Source organism: Dioscorea cayenensis, unplaced genomic scaffold (assembly GCF_009730915.1).
Source record: "Dioscorea cayenensis subsp. rotundata cultivar TDr96_F1 unplaced genomic scaffold, TDr96_F1_v2_PseudoChromosome.rev07_lg8_w22 25.fasta BLBR01000109.1, whole genome shotgun sequence".
NCBI classification, from domain to species: domain Eukaryota; kingdom Viridiplantae; phylum Streptophyta; class Magnoliopsida; order Dioscoreales; family Dioscoreaceae; genus Dioscorea; species Dioscorea cayenensis.
In genome coordinates this window covers 1-25115 of record NW_024086500.1, presented here as the reverse complement: position 1 = coordinate 25115, position 25115 = coordinate 1, and the positions used below count along the sequence as shown (strand labels likewise).

Genomic DNA, 25115 nt, shown 5'->3' with positions numbered 1-25115 from the left:
AGGTAGAGAATGTGCCGAATGAGGCTTCCCCCGTCAAAAGAATGCCGAATGATGCTTCCTCTAGCCGTGAGTCTCCTTCCTTTAAATCGTGGTTGATCTCCCCTTTGTATTATGTTGCCTTCTTGCCTTGAGAGCCCTTGACCTTGCCCTTCTTCTTCTTCCAAAGGTCACTCAAAGCCTCCCAAGTAGACTCTCAAAATCTGTCCAGAAAAGTCCCTTGTTCTGCCCTTAAAGTCAGCTTTTATTCCCCTCATGGCATACGAGTTGTGTAGGGGTCGTATAGGGGATGTAAAACACTCAAATAATCTAGATTCATGCTCCATACGGGGTGCATATGGGGTCCATACGGCCTCCATATAGCCTCCATACGACCCCCATACTGTGTGGTATGTGGGTGGTATGAAAATCTAGGCCGACTACTTCAATTTCATCCCGCTGCTACAGTGCATACGGCCTCCATATTGGGCGGTATGGGGGTGGTATAAAATTGATGTTTTCTTCTCTTTTCGCCTAAATGATATCTTCTTGATCTCCATGGATTTTTTATGCCCTACAAAGTAAATAGTAGATGATTAAGGGCAAAACGGGCATCAAACTTCACAAAATACATGCAAAGTGAATACGATATACATATGAAAACACCTACATTTAGACACTTATCAATTAATGAGTCATGGAGATCCTTAAATACATGGCACTCAGTAGTTAAAATAAACTGTTCGAAAGGCAATTTGCTTCCTCCAAACACTGATGGTGTTCCACTTTCCATAAAGGTTTCAAACACTGTGTGCTAGCAGCAACACTCACTAGGTAAGCCAAAATCCTATGATAGCTGAAATGTGTATAAAAAGTTGTCTGGAGAGGGTGAAAAATGTTGCTGAGTGTGCCAATTAATCCAGCCTTCAAATCTATGTACATAGCCTTCTAGCACAATGTTTGGATTTGCCATGGTGCACTCTCGAGATGAACTATACAGAAAGGAATAGAAAGTGAATTAAATTATTAAGATCAACAAAAAAAAAAGAAAAGAAAAGATCAAATGAGTAAATAATGAAATGGCTAGAGTAATAATCTTAAAGTTTCCTAGAATTCCTTAAAGTGTCCCCAGCAACGGCGCCAAAAACTTGATTGCTTCCCCGCAAGTGTACGGGATCGCCAAGTAAAACCTCATGTGAAGACACGAGTATCGTAGTCCACGGGGCTAAGGATCTCCTATTACTCCATCTTGAGCTATTATCTAGCCTAAGATCTCAAGTGATGAGATTTACTCCACTAGATGCAATTAAAACTAAATACAAGATTACCAACAAATTAGAGAGAATAAGCAATGAGCAAGCAAGAAAATCAATGTAATGCAAAGGCCTATGGATGTGGATCCCCTTGAGGGGTTATCATGAAACATGGATGATGATCAAAATATGCAAGGGTAAATTGGACCAAAAGATTTCTAGATTAGAACAATCCCAATTTCTCGGCTATTGAACCCTAATTCCATACGAACATTGATAGGAATTTCTTCCAAATCCACGTTCCTACGATTGAATTAAGTACAAGGAAATCTCAAATATGAGTAAACCAACTCTTCTTCGGCTCAAACCTAACATAGAGGGCTACCAACACCCAATTTCATAGAGTGACGATACAAGTATCCCCTTCTAATCCATTCATGATCTAATACATGTGAGAAGGTCAGATCTACATGCATCACTCATAAAAAAGCTACGGATTTCTCCTTAGTGTAGCACTTAGCATGAAAACAATGGATTAAATCTCGAAATAACCCAAGCACGGAATTAATAAGTAATCATCCAAAATAAATGATAAAACCCCTAAAGTTCACCATTACCTGGTGGCCTTGGAAGTCTAGTGAGTCATCATCCCACAACATAAAACACAATCAAGCAAAACACAAAGCAAAAGCATAGATGACACTTCCTAGATGAAATGGTGGAGGAAGAGGTAGAGAATATGCCGAATGACGCTTCCACCACCAAAGGAATACCGAATGATGCTTCCTCTAGCCGTGGGTCTCCTTCCTTCAAATCGTGGTAGATCTCCCCTTCGAATGATGTTGCCTTCTTGCCTTGAGAGCCCTTGACGTTGGCTTTTGATGATCTCCTCGTTTCCTTGCCCTTCTTTTTCTTCCCAAGGTCACATAAAGCCTCCCAAATAGCCTCTCAAAATCTATCCAGAAAAGTCCCTTGTTCTGCCCTTAAAGTCAGCTTTTATACCCCTCATGGCATACGAGTCGTATAGGGGTTGTATGGGGGTCGTATAGCACTCAAATAATCTTAATTCGTGCTCCATACAGGGTCCATATAGCCGCCATACGACCCCCATAGTGGGTGGTATGGGGGTTGTATGAAATTGTTGTTTTCTTCTCTTTTTGCCTAAATGATATCTTCTTGTTCTTCATGGCTTTCTTATGCCCTACAAAGTAAATAGTAGACGATTAAGGGTGAAATGGGCATCAAATCTCACAAAATATATGCAAAGTGAATACGATATATATATGAAAACACCTACATTTAGACTCAAGGTATGAACATTGTAGGAGGTGTAGCACCCCTTTGGGAAGGCCCACATACGGGTCATAGGGTTGGTGGTGAGCGAGCGTGCGAGTGGCAGACCCACACGTCCCCCGGGCCACTAGCGAGTCCAGTCAGTAAGAGACAGAGCACACAGAGTCAGAGCCTGAGAACACTCCTGTCCCTACCCCCGGCACTACATCATTACCTGATTTATACACGAGACTGAGGGGGATTGAGGTAGAGATTTAGACTGTGCGTCAGGAACAACACAAGATTTGTTCCCAGCTTCACCAGATCATTGAGGAACAAAGTCGACTCGAGGAGGATTTTAACCATTACATCACCTCGTACTATGGTTCATCCTCACACACCCTGACCACTTCTTCTATTGACATGCCACCACCACAGGCACCAGGTTATGATGAGTAGCAGCCCGTTTGAGCATGGACACTCATTATCTACTTTAGTTTTCTTAAGACGGTCAAAGATAGAAATTTTTTCCTCGAGTCAAGATAGGAACATCTAGATGACGCCCTCTGGGCCTACAGAATTACTTACAACACTCCTATTGGGATCAACCCTGATAAATGCTTGTGTGATAAGAATGCGAAGTGTTCTTTCCTTATGATGAGCATTACTTTTATCAGGTTTCAGTGCTAATACGTGTGTATTCATGTACTTTTATACAGGTTGGGTTGTGAGGCCGATTATTTGTGGAAGAAGCCATTGTAGATCGTTTTACGCATTATTTGGAGGAGATTTTAAGAAGGCTCTAACGCGGAGACATGAGTCAGGTTTAGAATGAAAGAATGTGTGCCAACCTCCTTGTATTCGAGCTAAGGCAATGATTCGGAGGGGCACGAAGGTAGTTACATCCTAGTATTCCGGCTTGTGCATATTTAGCAAGATTTCCACCAACGTGACCTTTTATTGATAAACCAAGACAATCTATGATGTGAACGTGTGCCCGTTTAGGTTACCCCGATGAAAGCATGGATTCGGGAGTATTTCAGGACGTACTGTAGCAAGGTAATGTAACAATCAATGTAGCAAATCACTGTAACAGGTACTGTTCACAGCCGGCCGAAGAAGGAGCAGAACAGAGGAGCCACAAAATTCCACATGCCCGTGCGTTAATTCCACAGGCCCGTGCGGAATATCCACAGGGGCGTGTGGAATCCCGATTCGAACCCTATTTAAGGCCGATTTCAGCCCCGATTTCAACATTCTTTTCTCCATCTTTTCCCCAACTTGAGAGAGGACTGCAGCTAGGACTTTGAGAGGTATTGGCTATGGATTTGGAGAGGTTCTATAGCTCTAACATCATCATCTCTTTGGAAGAAGGTTGGTAAGGGAGCCTCCGTCGGATTGATTCGGTGAGGTGTAGCTTATACCGGACAAGGGGATCTTGTGACGAGTAGAGGACTCTCCACAAGACCATCGCCACGACTATCGAGGGGGTTTTCCTATGGATTATTTTCTTTTACATTTGATTTTATTATCATTTGTATTGTGCTCCATGGAGAGCTAAACCCCTAGTGGGTACTTGGGTATTTGTGAACCCTAGGATGTATTAGTTTCATTGAATCTTTTTATTATGCTTTCAATTAATTAATGTTATTGTGAGTTCCAATCTTGAATTTTTGATTGTTTGAATACTCCCTTAGAGTGACACTAGGGTTAAGATTTATGTGGTAACCCTTGTGAGTGAGTGACACACCACGAGAGTTAGACAAAGCTTGATTGGAGAGGGTTGAGAGGGTGAGTCGAGAGGTACAGGAGCGTCCCCTTTCCCCTCTGGTGTGATAGATTCTACCTCAGTTCCTCGAGTTCTTCGCAGCCATAATAGAGCAAATGAGCTAAGGGATGACCCTCCGCTGTGGCTTAGTTGCGAGTGCAACAGAGTGAAGCGTTGAGGTGATTTTAGCATCTAGGGCTTAATTGTGGTTAGGGACCTTTCTTCTAGACCAAGGTTTAGGTCTACAATTAGGAAGAGATTTATCACTTCGAATCCCTAGAGCTTAATGCAATCCTTCTTACATGTGCGAGGTTGAGAGGTTGTTCAACCTCTCCTCCGGGACATGTAGAGGATTAGGCTTAGTTAACCCTAGATTCGGGGCCATGCATTAAACGATGTCCCTGACAAACCATTGAATTAGTTAGGAAGCATAATAGAGAGTTCATTCACTTGAAATGATTTTCCTAGGCGGATCAATACCCGGGTACCCCATCTTTATCGATTACCTTACCTTCTCCTTTACTTTTGCGCTCTTTCGGGTTGTTTTACTTTTGAGAATTGAATCTTGTCACACATATCACTATTTATTCTTTCATATAGTTAAGAAGCAAATTAAGTATTTTTATTCCCTTTTCCATGCTGATATGATACCCCACTCACCTGGGGTTTATTACTTCAACAACTCCGTGCACTTGCGGGGAGCTCTGTCAACCCTGTATAGGCTAGTCTATGGAAAAGATTGCCACTTGCTTGTTGAGCTTAAGCACAAAGCTTATTGGGTTATTAAGTTTCTAAATCTTAATTCTTCTCTCGCAGGTTGCAAGAGAAAATTCCAACTGAATGAACTTAATGAGTGGCGCTCCACGGCATATGAGAGTTCGAAGCTCTACAAAGAAAAAGTAAAAGAGTACCACGACAGACATATCAAGCACCCTAAACAATTTCATGAGGGAGATCAAGTTCTACTGTTCAACTCCAGGTTAAAGTTATTCCCAGGGAAGCTAAGATCACGTTGGTCAGGTCCATACTCGATTACTCAAGTCTTTCCACGTGGAGCGGTTGAGGTAACCCACCCGGAAAATTGCACTTTTAAGGTCAATGGACAACGACTGAAATTATACTTTACTAACAACATTGCATGGGAAATTGGGGGTGGCTTCAAACTCTTTAAATCCCTATGAGGTAAGTGATGAGGTACATCAGGCTCGTAACTTTAAACAAGCGCTTCTTGGGAGGCAGCCCAAGCATTCGTGGGTGTTTTCTTGCATTTTTCGTATTTTAGGTATTAGTTCATTTCACTTTTCGTATTTCTCAGACTTGTTTGTTTTTGAATAAGTTCATGCTCACACACTTGGCACATTGTTCTCATCGATTTAATTGTGGTTTATTTGTGCAACTTATTCAGAAACTCATATTTTGGTGTCATTTCATGTGCTAGTCGTCGTTTTACTCATTTCATTCTTTTTGGAGAAGTCTTTGAGCTTGCCATATCATTTTTACATCATTTGATGCAGGATTTCGAAGTTTTGAGTGAGTTTAAAAGTCATACGGCCATCCTAGGCATATGGAAGCCGTCTGAGATGGACATAGAGCCAATCAAGTGGCTCTGTGCTATCTCAGACGGTCCCCAAACGGCCCCCATACTGGGCCGTCTGAAATGCGTAGAGAGCCTCGGCCGAGAGTGTTTCTCGGCCCATGCAGCCCCTATACGGGGCCGTATGGGGGCCGTATGGGGCGTTCTTGCCCTTTATAAAATCTGGGTCATAAACTAGATTGCTTCTCCGTAAGTGTACGAGATCGCCAAGTAATACCTCGTGTGAAGACATGAGGATCGTATTCCACGGGGCTAAGGATCTCCTATTAGTCCTTCTCGAGCTATTATTAGCCTAAGATCTCATGTGATGAGGTTTACTCTACTAGATGCAATTAAAACTAAATACAAGATTACCAACAAATTCGAAAGAACAAGAAATGACCAAGCAAGAAAATCAATGTAATGCAAAGGCCTATGGATGTGGATCCCCTTGAGCGGTTATCATGAAACATGGATGATGATCAAAAGATGCAAGGGTAAATTGGACCAAGAGATTTCTAGATTAGAAAATCCCAATTTCTTGGCTATTGAACCCTTATCCCATATGAACATTGATAGGAATTTCTTTCCAATCCACATTCCTACGATTGCATTAAGTACAAGGAAATCTCAAATAGGAGTAAACCTACTCTTCTTCGGCTCAAACCTAATATGGAGGGCTACCAACACCCAATTTCTCAGCGTGATGATACAAGTATCCCCTTCTAATCCATTCATGAAATAATACATGCGAGCAGGTCGCATCTACATGCATCACTCATAAAAGAGCTACGGATTTCTCCTTAGTGTACCACTTAGCATGAAAATAATCGATTAAATCTCAAAATAACCCAAGCATGGAATTAACAAGTAATCATCCAAAATACATGATAAAACACCCCAAGGTTCACCAACACCCGGCGGGCTTGGGTGTCTAGTGTGTCATCATCTCACAACAAACAACACAATCAAGAAAAACACAAAGCAAAAGCATAAATGACTGCGAATGCCTCATTGTACAGTCCAAGTAGAATTGAAAACTGATTGAAGCTCATTTTGTGGTGATGTCCAAACGCTCTAAGCTGGATCATGTTGAAACTCGAGAAGCAGATATAAGAGCAATCGAACTTAAATGATGAGAACACCTCTAGTGTAAGCATGCAGAAAGCTGGCTCCTGTATAAGCAATAATCTCCTCCATCTACCCACAGAGAGAAGCTCATCAATCTCATCGGCCATGTCATCAACTAACTGGACCTCCCTAAGGAGCTCAAATTTGGAAATTGCGTTTGACCAAATTTAAGCTGTGACAACCACTCAAATCGAACATAGTGCTCGGGAATCGAGAACTCTATGGGCTCTCATTGATGCTTGCTGGCCCCTTTCCTTATTCTAAAAGCCATATCTGTAAGTGTTAAAAAATAAAAGTGATCAGAACAACACTACAGAAATCAACACGGCTGTGTGGAAATTCCACACGCCCGTATGAATCCACAGGGTGTGAAAAACCGCACGACCACTGCGCTAAAAATCTAAGAATACATCTAGAAATCGTTTCTAAACTCATTCTAGACATGCAATAACCACTTTAGCAGAGAAATGAAGCACATTCAACAGTTTAATCAGATAAAATCATGTAATGGTGAAAAAAAGAGAGAATGAGGTTTACCGAAAAGATGAAGATGAAAACCTTGAAATCAGCCAGAAAAACTCAGTAAAATATCTCTGAAATGATGGTGCAAAGTCGGAAAAGTGAGAGATAGTGTTCTTCAAGTTTTTGGGAGTGTGAAAATGAGAAAGGCTCAAAAGATTTATAAAGGAGATCGAGGCCTCTTGACTTCTGTACATCCACACGGGCGTGTGGAAAATACCCACGCCCTTGTGACCATCACAAAGTAGTTCACAGGGGTATACACATGCCCCTATGTCCTCTCTGGATGAGCTCTAAATGAAAACACATGCCCATGTGAAATTTCCACAAGGCTTTATGTTTTCTCTGGATAACTTAGAAAAAAATCACATACTTTGCAGAAAATTTTTGAACATTTACATCTGCTCAAAGCCTACCTATATTATGCACATGTAACCAGAGAAACATGAATAACATGCTCAAATGACCAAGATACTTTGCCACACACAAGTAAGTACATGAAAACACCAAAGATCCACGAGAAAATCACAAAAATAGCATGTAAAATATCAAGACACCAACACTTAAGATCTTGTTCATGCAAACACTAACTAATACCTAGAAAAATAGTAAAGACTTGGGTTTTCTCCTAAGAAGTGGTTGTTTAACGTCACTCAACTTGACATCCCCCTTCTTACCTTATGGGGGCTCATGGAGAAAGAATAATTATTTGTCATCATTACTCACCTCTCCTCCAAAGTATTGTTTTAGCCAATGCCCATTTACCTTAAATGTACCTTTCTCTGGGTGAGTAATGTCAATAACACCATGGGTTGATACTTTAGTTACACTGCCCAAACCATCTAAACTTGAGCTTCCCCGGAAATGATCCCATGAAATCAATACCTCACGCATCAAAAGCCTCACAAAATTGCATTGGATTCTGAGGCATTTCATCCCGTCGTGATAGATTTCTGGATCTCTGACAACTGTCTCATCGAACAACAAATAGATATGCATCATGAAATAATGTCAGCAAATGGAATCCGGTAGCTAAAGCTTTTTTAACAGTTCTACTTGAAGTATAATGCCCCCCAACTTGCCCGGAATGACAGTGTGGAAGGATGTCCCAACCTTCTTCCCTTAATACACATCTTCTAACCATATGGTTTGCACAGATGCAGAACAAATATGGATCCTCCCAAAAGTAATTCTTCAAATCGCTAAAGAACTTCTTTTTTTGCTGGAAGGTTAAACCGTGCTTGAGCACTTTCACCGATAAGTAATTTGTGAAATCTGCGAACCATGGAGTGTCCTCTGATTCTGAACTCTGAACTGCATACAAATGCTCCTTGGGAAAAAAATCATTAATTTCCTTACTTGCAGGCTCTTGACTTGCACACACTCCAATCAAGACAGATGGTCCAGAACCACATTTTTAGGTCCTATTTTATCTTTTATCTCCATATCGAACTCTTGCAACAATAAGATCCAATGAATCAATCTCGGCATAGCGTCGGCATTGTACATGAGATAGCGGAGTGCCGAATGATCGGTAAATATAGTAACCCTAGATAAGATGAGGTATGGCCTGAATTTATCAAAAGCAAAAACCATTGCTAACAATTCTTTTTCTGTGGTTTATAATTTTCTTGAGCAATCGTGAGAGTCTTGCTAGTATAATAAATCGGTTGAAACTGTTTGCCTTTCCTCTGACCCAACACTGCTCAAACGGCATAATCACTTGCATTGCACATGAGCTCAAAGGGTTCATTGCAATCTGGTCTGATCAAAATGGGTGCTTGCATTAACTTCTCCTTCAACGAATTAAAAGCAATTAGCCACTCATCTCCAAAATCAAAGTGGGCATCCTTTTCAAGGAGCTTTGTCAACGGTTTTGTTATCTTCGAGAAGTCCTTGATGAATCTACTGTAAAAGCCCACGTGCCCTAAGAAACTATGAACTACTCTGACAACGCCCCTTGTGTATGTCCCGCAAGTGCACGGGTATATCGAAGTAATAAAATCCCATATGAGTGGGGTATCGTATCCATAGGGAGTAGGGAATAAAAATACTTAAATTGTTTCTTAACTAAGTTAAATATTAATAGTGATATGTGTGACAAGATGTGAAATAACAAAAGTAAAAGAACAAGAAAAAGAGCCCAAGTAAAGGAGAAGGTAAGGCAATCGATATAAATGGGGTACCCAGATATTGTTCCGCCTAGGACAATCATTTCAAGTGCAAGAACCCTCTATTATACTTTATAACTGATGCAATAATGAGTCATGGAGATCCTTAAATACATGGTCCCAAATCTAAGGTCAACCACGCCTAACTCTATACATGTCCCGGAGGAGAAATTGAATAACCTCTCAAACTCGCACTCATATAGAATTGCAATGAGTTCTAGGGATTCCAAGTGATAAATCCTCTTCCTAGATATAGACCTTACACATTGGTCTAGGTGGAATGTCCCTAGCCACAATTAAGCCGTAGATGCTAAAATCACTTCAATGCTTCACTCCGTTGCACCGACAATTAAGGCCCAGTGGAAGGTCATCCTTTAGACCACTCACACCAGAGAGGAAAGAGCACGCTCCGTTCCAAGTGAACCCTAGGATGTATTCATTTCATTGAACCTTGTTATTATGCATTCATTAAATGATGTTTTTATTGAGTTCAATTTTAAATGCATTGATTGTATGAATACTCCATTAGAGTGACACTAGGGTTGAGAGTGCTTGTTGGTAACCCTTGTGAGTGAGTGACACACCACGAGAGTTAGACAAAGTTCAATTGGAGAGGGTTCAGAGGGTGAGTCGAGAGGTAGCGGAGCATCCCCTTTTCTCTCCGGTGTGATTTATTCTACCTCCAATTCCTCGAGTTCTTTGTGGTCATAGTAGAGTGAATGAGCTAAGAGATGACCTTTCGCTAGGGCATAATTGCGAGTGCAATGGAGTGAAGCGTTGATGTGATTTTAGCATCTAGGGCTTAATTATCGCTAGGGACCTTTCGCCTGGACCAAAGGGTTAGGTCTACATATAGGAAGAGGATTTATCACTTGGAATCATTAGAACTCATTGCAATTTTATACGAGTTCGAGGTTGAGAGATTGTTCAATTTCTCCTCCGGGACATGTATAGGGTTAGGCATGGTTGACCTTAGATTTGCGACCATGTATTAAAGGATCTCCACGACTCATTAATGCATTAGTTAGGAAGCATAATAAAGGGTTTTTGCACTTGAAATGATTGTCTTAGGCGGATCAATATCCGAGTACCCCATTTATATCGATTACCTTACGTTTCCTTTACTTGTGCTCTCCCTCTTATCTCTTTTACTTTTGTTCGCATTACATCTTACCACACAAATCACTATTTATATTTTTCTTAGTTAAGAAACAACTTAAGTATTTTTACTCGCTATTCCCTGTGGATACGATACCCACTCACCTGGGATTTTATTACTTCAACAAACCCGTGCACTTACGGGACATACGCAAGGGGCGTTGTCAAGGTTTTGGCGTGCGCCGTTGCTCGGGAATAGGCGTTTAGAGATACTTTGCACTTTGTTTTCTTAGCTATTCATTTATTCATTCTATTTCACATCTTCTTTTCTATTATAGTTCTGATTTGTTTTCTTTCTTTTTGTGCAGCTCCAGGTTCATGACCCGAGGAAACCGCTCAATATTGATTGAAGGAGATCCCGAGCTCGAATGTACACTTAGAAGAAAAACGGAATGAACCTTTGCAAGAACATCCTAATCTAGGTGATTTGGAAGTTGAATGGTTGGATAATATGGCAGAACAAAATAAGAAACAGAGGACATTATCCGATTATGCCAGACCTTCAGTATTGGGGACACAATCGAGTATTGTGCCTCCCCCGATTACAGCTCAGAACTTCGAGCTAAAGCCGGCATTCATCCACATGTTGTAGCAATCCGCACAGTTCAATGGTTTGACCGATGAGGATCCAAACAGTTATATAGAGAACTTTCTCAAGGTGTGTGATATGCTCAAGATAAACGGGGTGATGGATGATGCCATCAAGTTGAGAGCCTTTCCATTTTCTTTAAAGGGGAGAGCGAAGCAGTGGCTACACTCATTACCTACAGCATCAATTACCATATGGGAGGAAATGGTAGAAGCTTTTCTTGCCCGTTATTTCCTACCCAAAAAATCTGCAAAGATTAGAAAAGAGATCTCGTCCTTTGTACAATCAAAATTAGAGTCTCTATTTAAGACGTGGGAAAGATTTAAAGAGCTTCTGAGAAAGTGCCCGCAACATGGATTCCCAGAGTAGATGATTATTCAGACCTTTTATATCAGGTTGAATCTGAGCACAGGATAACTCTTGGATACGGCAGCAGGAGGTACCTTAGGTAGCAAGACCCCCGGTGAGGCCGTCAACTAATTGAAGAAATGGGGTTAAATAGCTACCAATGGAATGCTAGGGAGAAGAAGAAGGTGGCCGGGCTTCATGAGATAGATGCAGTAACTTCATTGGCAGATCAAGTGGAATCATTGAGTAAGAAGTTAGATGTTCCAACTTCGAATAGATTGGCTCCCATGGCTACTTGCACCAGGTGTGGTGGAGGATATGCTCCCTATGATTGCCCAATCTCCATTGGTGATGCATATTCAGTTGGGAATGTTGATTTTGTGGGTAATGTGATGAGGAATCAAGGGAATCCATATAGGAACACCTACAATCCAGGTTGGAAGAATTGTCCCAATTTCTCACGGAGTAACCAAGGTCCACAAAAGGCCATGGGGCCACTGGGTTTCGAACAACAACAAGCCCCAAACATGGAGAACCGAGTTTCCGGTTTAGAGACCCGAATGACAGATTTGGAGAAGGCATTAACTAGATTTGTGCAATCATCAGATACAAGGTTTCAATCAATTGAGGCTACACTTCGCAACCACACCGCTACTTTACACAACCTTGAGAATCAAGTGGGGCAAATTGTGAAGTCTCTATTAGAAAGATCACAAGGAAGCTTACCATGCAATACCGAGACCAGTCCTAGAGAGCATGTAAAGGCGATCACTTTGAGAAGTGGTCATGAGGTTGAAGGTAGGTTTCTGAGTTAGAAGCCCAATGAACATGCACCCGAGGTCATAGAGGTTGAAGAGGGAACAAGCAAAGAGAAGGAGGTGGAACCCCCACCTGTCACGCAAAGAATCCCTTATCTTTCTAGGTTGAAGAATGACTAAGTGGATGAACAATACAAGAAGTTCCTGAGTTTTTTCAAGCAACTCCACATCAACATTCTTTTTGTTGAGGCATTGTCTCAAATACCTAAGTATGCAAAATTCTTGAAGGACTTGTTGACTAACAAGAGGAAGATAAAGGAGAGTGCTTCAATGATCTTAGATGCTTCTTGCTCAGTGGTTTTGCAAAAGAACATGCCAAACAAGAGGAAAGACCCAGGAAGCTTTATCATTCCGTACAACAATGGCAATTTAGGTGAAGAAATGGCATTGGTAGACTCAGGGGCCAGTATCAACGTCATGCCATACATCTTCTTTCAAAAGCTAGGTTTAGGTGAGCCTAGAGCTACTCGGATGACTTTGCAATTGGCAGACCGAACAGTCAGACATCCGATAAGTATCATTGAAGATGTGCTTGTCAAGATGGACAAGTACATATTTCCTGTTGATTTTGTGGTGGTGCTAGACATTGATAAGGATTCGAATGTACCCTTGATACTTGGAAGGTCATTCTTGCGGACTTCCAAGGCATTGATTGACATGGATGGCAGGGAGCTAACTTTGAGAATTGGAGATGACAAGCTCACATACCGCCTTGCTGAAGCCATGCGGTATTCTCTTGATTTCGATGATACTTTGTATTTTCTAGACACTACTGATGAGATTGTTGATGAATATATACAAGAAATGTTCAATCCGAACACGTACGAGGGTTTATTTGACCAAGAGAAGGAAAATGAAGAAGTAATGATGCTTGGCTCGACAGAAGACGTACCGTCTACTCCGGGGATCCTGAATAAGGTGCTTCGGAAGATGAAGAGGGCGAGGAGACGCCACCGGAAATGCTGCAAGGCTATTGGAGATGTGCGTGAACCGAACAACTTGGATGAACCATTGCTAGGTGGTCCGAAGCCCGATAACTCCCCCTCTACCTCCAAGAGACTTTGTTTATCATGCTTTCAAGCTATGGGTAAGAGGGCAACCTTCATCTATGAGCCCCCACGAGGTAAGGACGAGGTACGTCAAGCTTAGTGATGTAAAACAAGCGCCTATTGGGAGGCAACCCAAGTGTTTACTATTTTTTTAGATAGTAGTTTAGTTTTTGTGCGAATAAAGTGTTGAGTGTTGGTGTCTTGATTTTTAGATGCTTTTGTTGTGTTTTCTTGAGGGTTTTTAATGTCATCGTGTGTTTTCATGTGGATTTGTCGAACTTTAGGTCTTTTGAGCTTATTTTTCATGTTTTCTCTGGTTAAAGTTACCTTGTAAAGCAGGCTCTGAGTGTATAGTTGTGTTTAGAAATATTCTGCAAAGCCTGCAGAGTTTTCTAAGTCATCCAGAGGAAACACACGGGCATGTGGAATTTCCGCACGCCTGTGGAGTTGTATTGAGAGCTCATCCAGAAAAGGCACAGGGGCGTGGACTCGCCCCAGTGAGCGACCTTGCGATTGTCACATGCTTGTGTGTAACTTCCACACGGGCGTGTGTTTTCCTGCAGAGACTTGGCAAACTATCTCGAGAGCACATAGGGGCGTGGACTCGCCCCTGTGAGCGACCCTGTGAATTTTCCGCACGTCCATGTGGATCTCTGCAGGTGAGCTTTCTCCATCCCGAGAAGACACATGGGCGTGCGTCTGCCCCTGTGAGTTGGGCCTGTGAATGTCCATGCCTGTGCGGAATTTTCACACAAGGGAGCGAAACACTTAGTGATTCTTCTCGGTCGGGCACACGGGCGTGGGTATTTTCCGCATGCCCGTGCGGATGTATTCAGAGGAAGTGAGGGTTTTTTCGAGAGCGCACAGCGGCGTGTATCTGCCCCTGTGAAGCTCTCTTGTGGAGGTGCACGGGCATGGGTAATTTGCACACGCCCGTGTGGATGCACAGAATTCCAAGAGACTCGAGTCTTTCTTTAAAATCTTTGTGAAATCTCCTCTTCTTCACTTCTAACCATCCGAAAACTGCTCCTGATCAGTTTCTTGGCCCTCACCGCTGTTTTACAGGGTTTTTTAGAAATTTTTCACGCCAAATTCAAAGTGTTCATACCCATTTCATCAAGAAACCTCTTAATTTCTTTCCTAATTGCCATTTCTTGTTTTTAGTAGATTAAAAGTCTTGAGTTGCACTAATTTTCACTTTATAATGGTTTGTGTATGTTTAGAAAGCATTTAAACGTGGTTAGAGGTTAGTTTTTTGGGGAATCGACGTAGAACTGTGCGATTTTCATACCCCGCAGATCCACACGGGCGTGGGTAATTTCCACAGGCCCGTGTGGAATTCTGCAGTATGTTGTTTCTAAACTTATTTGATCATTTCTTCTTTATTTATTGCAAATATGGCACCTCGAGCGCGGACGAATGCATTTAAGCGTCTCCGAGATACCCCACCTGAGCCAATATACATGGAATTCTCGAATCCCGAGCATTATGCTCGATTTGAGAGATTATCAGCGCTCGGTTTTGGTTAGACTCGCTTTGTAGATTTGCAGGTGCTTAGATATATTCAGCGGGGTGACGGGCTAGCCGATGAGATTGATGAGATGCTAGCAGTGGGGAGCTGGAGGAGGTTATTGATGATCCGTGAACTAGTTTTCCGCACAGTGACACTAGAGTTGTTGGCGTCTTTCAAGTTTGATCATCAACATGGGAGAGTTGGCACCATGAATGCTATACAGTTCTGAGCATTTGGACATCCATTTTGCATGATTGTCACCAAGTTCTTGGTTCGTATGGGCCTGTATGACGGCACGTACATAGGTACAGAGGAGTATAGAAGTCTGCCGACAAATTTCCCAGGTATAGTGACTTCGCATCTGGCGTACAGGGTTTTGTGTGGGTATGGACAGTATGAACCGGGAGTGTCTAAGGCCACCAGCCTATCCCGGTCGAGCTACAAGTATTTACACTTGGTTCTCAGCAGGTCTGTGTCAGGTCGAGGTGACAACACAGCTGTATTGAGCAGGTAGGACTTACTTTATCTATACTCCATGGTTCGCAGTGTGCCAATTCATTTGGGGCACATAGTGGCAGACGTTTTGAGACACCAGGGCCAGTTTCCGAGAGTGGGATTATTATTTGCTGGTCCTTACATCACCAGACTCATCTTGGGGTTAGGATTGATGGACGCTTTACATGGTGATGAGAAGACGGTCGTGCCTGCTCCTCTGGGATTTGAAATGATCTGGCTGATGGGGTTGGTACACAGATGTGGGCCCAGGACATATATTATAGCTGCATCCACCCCAGAGACCGCTAGGAGCGTAAGGGATGCAGCGGAGGGTCCCCGACAGATTCTCGGACATTAGTTGGCACAGGCGGAGACCATAGCACCGCTTGTAGCACAGGGGACATGTTGGCGATCAGTACCCATTTTTACTCCTCCTCGAGATCATGATCGAATTGGGAGGCTCAAGAGTGCTGTGGGTGAGCTTCTGACCGAGATCGCATAGCTCTGGGCTATACAGACCGCACAGTATACTGAAATGGTGGCCTGTTTCGACGTGATATATCAGTTATTGATCAGCAGATATCCGCCCCCTACAGCATCACCATCACCACCTCAACCGGCACCCTTTGACCTAGCACCAGCATCAACAGCAGAGGAGCCAGAGCACGGCACCGATACTTGATTTATTTTCTTTCATTTTTATTACTTTTTGCATTTCATTTTGGACTTGTATACTCAGAAAGGACTTTGCTTCTGAGTTTATTTTCGTTTTGTTGTCTTGAGTTGTATTCATTTCTCTATCTTTTATATACTCGAGCTGTTTTGTTTTTATTGAGCTTTACTGAACCACCTCGTGTATGCGTGCAGATGGTCTTGTCATCATGTGAATTGAGAATTTGTCATAGACACGGCCAAGGTGCTTCGGCACTTGCCCATGCGTGCTTCACAACCATTTGGAACACCACTCCCAACGAATTAGGTCCATCAAATGCAACACAAGGAGTCAGGGGAGTATTGTTTTGATTGCTTCTCCCGCATTTATTCTTGATTTATATACATCATGAGTGAGCTTGTATGTGTACATTGGGGACAATGTACAGCTTAAGTGTGGGGGGGAGTTTTATAGTACACATATATTTTATATTAGCCTTGATTATTATACATGCTCACATAGCCAATGGCAGTCCACCTTAGTTGCAATGATTGTATTCTTGAGTTTAGGAGAAGTTTTAACATCGAATGTCTTCATGCTCTAGTTTTTGCTAGAATTTGTAGGAATTTTTGCCCGATTGACACATGTTGCGCTACTCACTCTTTAAACTCTTTTGGAAACTCATGTTTGATGTTAAAGGGACTAGTTATTGTTGTTTCTTTTGTTATTTATGAAAAAAATGGAAAAATGAAAAGAAAGAACAAAATAGTTTTGTTGTTTAGTTGTGCTTGTTTGGTGGAAAGAGCTACCACCTATGATGTATTAAGCTATTCTCATAAGTCGGATACTAGTTATGCCCTAATGAGAGAAAGAGCTATCTCATGGGATGTGTGAAAGCTACCACCCTGGTAGAAAGAGCTACCACCTCAAAAGTGTGAAAGCCACCTTAGCATCCGCTTTGGAAAGGGCTACATTAGAGGATGTGTGAAGCTACTACTCTTTTTGAATTTTTGTTACTGTTTGTAGATAAATAAGTCCCTTATATGTAGAACTTTGAGGAGTATACTTTGGGTTGACTTGAGTGAGTTCACACATTTACACGATTTCGGGTTTCTTGTCCTTTTTGATTCAAGTTTTTAGCTAGAACATTGATTTTTTGTATTTAGTGTTGAAATCTCCCTTACTTGTAGAATGCTCTCTTTGCATGCTTTGGTGAACCTAAGGTAAAGTACTTCCACTATTTCCTTCATCTATGCATATAATGTTTTAATTTTTGCTTGAGGACAAGCAAAAGCTTAAGTGTTGGGGAGTTTGATAAGTTCTTGTGTGATAAGAATGTGAAGTGTTCTTTCCTTATGATGAGCATTACTTTTATCGGGTTTTAACACTAATATGTGTGTATTTATGTTACTTTCATACATACAGGGTTGTAAAGCCAAATTTTAGAGAAAGAAGCCAATATAGATCGTGAGTGCACCATTTGGAGGAAATCTTGAGAAGGTTTAAACGCGAAGACATAAGTCGGGTTCAAGATGCTAGAATGTGTGCCAACCTCCTTGTATTCAAACTAGCACAATGATTTGGAGGGGCACAAAGACAGTCACATTCTAAGTATTCCTTCTTGTGCATGTGTAATAACATCTCCACCAACGCGGCCGTTCATTGAAGAACTAAAGAGATCTACAATGTGAACGTGTGCCCGTTTACATTACCTCGATGAAAGCATGGTTTCAGGATTGTTTCGGACCGGCACTGTAGCAAAATATTATAGCAGGTACTATTCACATCTGACAGAAGAAGGAGTTATTCAGAGAAGCCACACGGGCGTATGGAATTTCCAGAAGTCCGTGCGTTATTCCACATGGGCCATGTGAAATATTCACAAGGGCGTGTGGATTCCCGACTCCAGCCCTTTAAAAGCCGATTTCAGCCCAAATTTCAACATTCTTTTCTCCTTCTTTTCCTCAACTTGAGAGAGGGCTGCGGCTAGGGTTTTGAGAGATATTGGCTAGGGATTGGGAGAGGTTCTATGGCTCCTACATCACACTCCATTTGGAAGAAGGTTAGTGGGAGAGCTTTCATCGGCATCGATATGGCGAGGTGTATACTAGGCCGGACAAAGGGACCTTTGGACGAGTAAAGAACTCTCCATAAGACCATCGTCATGACTATCGAGGGGGTTTTTCTATGGATTCATTGCATTTACATTCAATTTCATTGATTGTAATTAGCTCGATGGAAAGCTAAACCCCCTAGTCGGTACATGGATTGTGAACCCTAGGATGTATTCATTTCAATGAACCTTGTTATTATGCTTTCACTAATTGATGTTTTTATTGAGTTCCAATCTTGAATGCATTGATTGTATGAATACTCCCTTAGAGTGACACTAGGGTTGTGAGTTCTTGTTGGTAACCCTTGTGAGTGAGTGACACACCACGAGAGTTAGACAAAGTTAGATTGGAGAGGGTTGAGAGGGTAAGTCGAGGGGTAGCGGAGCGTCCCCTTTCTCCTCCAGTGTGATTTATTCCACCTCCAATCCCTCTAGTTCTTTGCGGTTATAGCAGAATGAATGAGCTAAGGGATGACCTTCCTCTAGGGTTTAGTTGCGAGTGCAATGGAGTGAAGCGTTGAAGGTATTTTACCATCTAGGGCTTAATTGTGGCTAGGGACCTTCTGCCTAGACCAAAGGATTAGGTCTATATATAGGAAGAGGATTTATTGCAATTCCATATTGGTGAAGATCTTGCTAACATTGCACAAGTCAGAATACACAAATGTGACAACCTTTGTGACCGTTCAAACCATTTAATTGCTTGAGCACATGGAGGTTGGCACACATTCATGTATCTTCGATCACAACTTGTGTCTTCACATTTGTTCACTTCAAGACTTTATCAAAAAAAATTACAATCGCAATCTACTTTTGCTTCTTTCTTTCATATTTGGCTTCGCAACCCTTTGTGCACGAAAGTTCACAAATACACATGTATTAGTGCTAAAATCTGATAAAAATAATGCTCACCATAGCAAAAGAATACTTTGTATTAGTAATACACAAGCACTTATCACTACATAAGGTACCTTGACAATGCCCATTGCGTGTTACCCGCAAGTGCACGGGTTTGTCGAAGTAATAAATCCCAGGTAAGTGGAGTATCGTATCCACAGGGAGTAGGGAATAAAAATACTAAGATTGCTACTTAACCAAGTGAAGATAAACAGTGATTATGTTGATGAAATGTAATGTAAACAGAAATAAAAAAAAAAAACGAGAGGCACAAGTAAATGAGAGGAAAAACAATCAATAGAAGTGGGGTAATCAGACAATGCTCCCCCTAGGACTAATGTTTCAAGTGCAAGACCAACAATTATGTCTCCTAATTAATGATTAATCAGTCATGGACATCCTTGAATACACGGTCCCAAACCTAAGGTCAACCATGACTAACTCTATACTATGCCCCTAACAGAGAAATCAAACAGTCTCAACACCTCACAATGTGTAAAGTTCCAAGATGCTCTAGGGATTCCAAGTGATAAACCCTATTCATATGTGTAGATCTAACCCTTTGGTACAAGCCAAAGATCTCCTAGTCACAATTAAGCCCCAAGTGCTAAAGTCACTTCAATGCTTCACTCTGTTGCTTGCGCAACTAAGCCCCAGTGGAGTTCATTCCTTAACCCTTCACTCTACTATGACCACAAAGAACTCTTGGAACGTGGAGCTAGGATAAATCACATCGAAAGGGAAAGGGGAAGGTCCGCTACCTCTCGACTCACTCTCTTGACCCTCTCCAACCTTGCTTTGTCTAACCCTTATGTTGTGTCACTCATCCACAAAGGTTATCAATATGGTTTCTCAACCCTATTGTCACTCTAATGGAGAAATCATTCAACAATCATTCAAGATTAGAAATCAATTAGAGACATCAATTAAGGAAAGCATAATAAAAGGTCAATGAAACAAAAACATACTAAGGTTTACAAAATCCAAGTAAGCACTAGAGGGTTTATCTAGCCATAGAGCAAGGTACAATAAATAATGAAATCGAAAGTAAAAACAAGTAATCCATAGGAAAACCCCTCGGTATTCGTGTCTATGGTCTTATGGTGTAGGCTCTTCTTCTCCAAAGGTCCCCTTGTCAGGCCTAGGTCACACCTCGCCTGATCGATGCCGACAGAATCTCCACCAATAACCTTCTTCCAAGAGAAGCGAGGTGTTGAATCCGTAGGATCACCCTAAATACTTGCCAAAAGCCTCTCTAAACCCTAGACAACGGCCTCCTAAAGATGGAGAAAAGTTGGAGAGAAGGATGAAAGATGGCCCCCAAAATCGGGTTGAATCACGGCTTAAATAGGGCTGGAATCAGGCATCCACACGAGAATGTGGATTTTTCACACGCCCCTGTAGAATTCCCACACGCCTGTATGGATTCTCTAGAGTCCTCATTTTAAGCTGGTTGTGAGCAGTAACTGCTACAATGTATTGCTACAGTGATTTGCTACAATATCTGCTATATTGCCCTGCTAAAAACTCACAAATCCACACTTTTCATCGAGGCAACATAAATGGGTACACGTCTATACCGTAGATCGCAATGCTTCTTCAATAAAATGGCTCATTGGTGAAGATCTTGCTATCAATGCACAAGTAGGGATACACAAATACAACTGCCTTCGTGCCTCTCTAACTCATTGTAATTGCTTGAATACATAGAGGTTGGCACACATTCATGTATCTTCGAACATAACTTGTGTCTTTGCGTTTGTTCCTTCCAAGATTCCACCAAATAGTACATTCACGATCTACTTGGGCTTCTTTCTTAATACTTAGCTTCACAAACTTACATGCATGAAAGTATCACAAATACACATGTATTAGTGCTAAAAACCTGATAAAAAGTAATGCTCATTGTAAGAAAAAGAATACTTTATATTACTAATACACAAGCACTTATCTAACTCACGCCACACTTAAGCTTTTGCTTTTCCTTAAGCAAAAAAATAAAAACACTGATGTATAGAAGAAGGAAACATTGAAAGTGCTTGGCCTTAGGTTCACCAAAATATGCAATGAGAGCATTCTACAAGTAAGGGAAATTTTAACACTAAATATGAAAAATCAATGCTCTAGTTGAAAACTTGAATCAAAAAGGACAACAAACCTTAAATCGTTCAAGTGTGTGTAAACTCACTTAATTCAACCCAAAGTATACTCCTCAAAGTTCTAAGTATAAGGGACTTATTTATCTACAAGACATAACAAACAAAGAGATGGTAGTAGCTTGACACATCCTTTAAGGTAGCCCTTTCTGAAGCGGTTGATAAGGTGGCTTTCACACTTTCAAGGTGGTAGCTCTTTCTACTGGGGTGGTAGCTTTCACTCATCCCATGAGATAGCTCTTTCTCTTATTAGGGCATAACTAGTATCCGACTTATGAGAGTAGCATCATACTTCATAGGTGGTAGCTCTTTTCACCCAAAATGCATAACTAAATAATATACCTTTTTTTTTTCCATTTTTTCACACAATAACACAAGAAACAAAACTAATTAGTCCCTTAAACATCAAACTTGAGTTTCCGAAGGAGTTTCATGAGCGAGTGGTGCAACAAGTTTCAATTGGGCAAAAATTCTTAGAAATTCAAGTAAAAACTAGAGCATGAGAACATTCAATGTTGAAAATTCTCTTAAACTCAAGAATACAAACATTGCAATTAAGGTGAACCGCCAATGGCTATGTGAGCATGTATGTAAAGGACATGTGCAAAGTGAACTCCCCCTACTCACACTTAAGATGTACATTGCCCTCAATGTACACATGCAAGTACAATAGAAAGTATAGCAATCATGTAAATATGTGGGAGTGGCCATTGAAACAATACTTCCCTGACTCCTAGTGTTGCATTTTATGGAGCTAAATTATGGGAATGAAGTTCCAACGGGTTGTGAAGCACACATGGCCTAGTGTGAAACACCTCGACCGTGTCCATCACTAGTTCTCAATTCCCATACTGATGAAACTATATGCACGCATAAACAAGGGGGTTCAATGAAGCTCAACAAATAAAAATAACATGAGTATATAAAAGATAGAACAATGAAATACAACTCGAGATGAAAATAAAAGATGAACTCAGAAGGAAGATCCTTTCTGAGTGTACAAGTCCAAAAGATAATTCAAAAGTAAAATACGAGAAAATAAAATTGATAAAAGAAAAGACGCCTCAAATGTTGGTGTCATCTGCGGTCGGCTTTGCTGCTACTGGCAGTGGTCGAATTGGTGGATCGATCGGTGCATGAACTGCTGATGATGGTGCTGGAGGTCCCAGAGGGGTCTGGGGTCTCATGATAAACGGTCAAGCGATATCTTACTCGAGTTTCTGCCGTATAATGTTGAAACACTCCATGAACTCTATATGCTACACAGTCTGTGTAGCATGAACCTCAGCGATCTTGGTCTGTGGCACCCCTACAGCACTCTCGAGCCTCTCAAAATGATCATGAGCTTGAAAAGGAGAAAACATATGGACTGGGGGTGGCTCCTGTGCTACAGGAGGTGCCTCTATCTCCATTAGAGTTCACTGAGGCTCAGCGATCGGCTGAGAACCCTTGGTATTATCATCTCCTCCCTTTTCTATCTCTCGAGCAGGTGTGGGTAATATGTACACCCCAGGGCTGTACCTACGCACCAATCCCATAATCTTAGTGTCTCTATACTCAAAGAGGTAGGTACACTCGCCTTCTCAGCCCCTCGAATGGTGTCCAGTAAACCCATCCCTAAGATGAGTCTAGTGATATATGGGCCTGAGAAAAGTGCTCCCGCCCTGGTGTATTGCCCCTGATGCCTTAGGTACTCAGCTATAATGTGTTCCAGATGAATCAGTGTGCTCTGAACCATCGAATAGAGGTACAAAAGCTCTTTCCTGCTCAAGACGGCGGTACTGTCACCACGGTCGTTCACCGACCTACTCATAATGGCTTGCAAGTATCGATATGTAGATCAAGAAAGGCATGTGGCCTTAAACACCCATGGCTCATACTGGCCCTGACCGCATAACACTCCATACACTCTGTGTGGGGTCAATGAGCCAGGATAATCTGTCGGCAACTTAGCGTACTCCTCAGTATCTGTGAATGCCTCCTCGTACAGTCGCAATTGTATCGAGAAATGTGTCACACTCATGTTGTAGTGATGTAAAAATACTCTAAACTATATAGCGTTGACACTGTCAAATCTAGCATAAGAACGGTCAAACTCGAATGATGCCAGCACCTCTAGTGTAAGCGCACGGTTGGCAGGCTATTTAATCAGAGTAACTGTTTTGAACCTCCCACTGAGATAAGATCCTCTACCTCATCCATTAACTCATCTCCCTAAAGTATATCTCACAATACGCTCATATCTAGGAAGAGAGTTTATCCGAACCTAAGCTTCGACAATAGCTCAAACTGAGCCTCGTGTTCGGGAATAGCGAACTCTATGTGCTCCGTCTTAGAGGAGTGCTGTCTGAGATGTTTACCGACCATGGTCTTAGTCTTAGGTGCCATATCTACAAGAATTAAAAGGAAATCATTCAAATAAGCTCACAGGATTAATGCTGCAGAAATCTACACGGTCGTGCGAAAATTCCACTCGCCCATGTGGATCCACGAGGCGTAAAAGCCGCACGGCTGCATGCTAAAACTCCAACAATACATGTTTAAATAATTTCTAAACTCTTTCTAAACATGAAATAGCCATCTAAATGTAGAAAAGAAGCAACATTCACCATTCTAATTGATTAAAATCAGGTATGATGAAGAAAAGAGAGAATTAAGGGTTACCGACAAAATGAAGTTTAAACTTGAATTCGGCCAGAAAACTTGAGTAAACTTCTCTAAATCAACGGTGCGATGTCAGGAGAAGGTTTAGGAGTGCTCTCTGAGTTTTTCTCAAGAGTGTGAGAATGAAGAAGAACGAAAGGATTTTAAAAAAAAGTCGCGGCTCTTGCATTTCTGTACATTCACATGGGCGTGTGGAAATTACCCACGCCCGTGTGATGACACAGGAGGAACCCACAGGGGCAAATGCACACCCCCTGTGTGCTCTCGGGATAACACTCAATGCTTCTGAACGCATCCACATGGGCATATGGAAATTCCTCACGCCCGTGGGCCCGACCCTCACGGGCAGATGCACACCGCTATGGCTCCTCTATCCAATCCCGAGAAAAACTCTCTAAGTGTTTCACACTCCCGTGCTGAAATTCCCCATGGGCATGGACTTTCACAAGACTAGACTCACTGGGGCACTCACACGCCCATTTAAACTCTCAGGATAGAGGAGATCTCTTCTGCAGAGACCCACACTAGTGTGTGAAAATTACCCATGCCCGTGTGTTTAGCACAGAGTCATCCACAGGGACGAGTCCACGCCCCTGTGTCTTCTCGGGAAAAATCTCTAAGTCTCTGCAGGAAGACACACGCCCTTGCAGACATTACCCACAGGCGTGTAACCATCACAAGGTCGCTCACAAGGGTGAGTCCACGCCACTGTGTCCTCTCAGGATGAGCTTATAGTAGAGATCCACGGACGTGTGGAAATTCCACATGGCAATACATTTTCTCTGGATGACTTAGAAAAATCTGCAGACTCCACAGAAAATTCTTGAACATCTAAATACACAAAGAGCCTACCTCTATGATGCAAAATATACCAGAGAAACATGCACAACATGCTTAAATGACCAGAAACTTCACCAAACACATTTAAGCACATGACAACACCAAATAAACCACAAGAAAATTCCAGCAATAGCATCTACACATCAAGACATCAACCCTT

The 25115-nt window shown here is 41.9% G+C and overlaps 1 non-coding gene across 1 annotated transcript; it reads right to left on the bottom strand.

Annotated features, from left to right (window-relative positions):
- Positions 1-11662: 11662 nt before the first annotated feature.
- Positions 11663-11769, bottom strand: LOC120253516. Its single transcript, XR_005534300.1, has one exon. It is a non-coding gene; the product is annotated as a small nucleolar RNA R71 (small nucleolar RNA).
- Positions 11770-25115: the final 13346 nt, after the last annotated feature.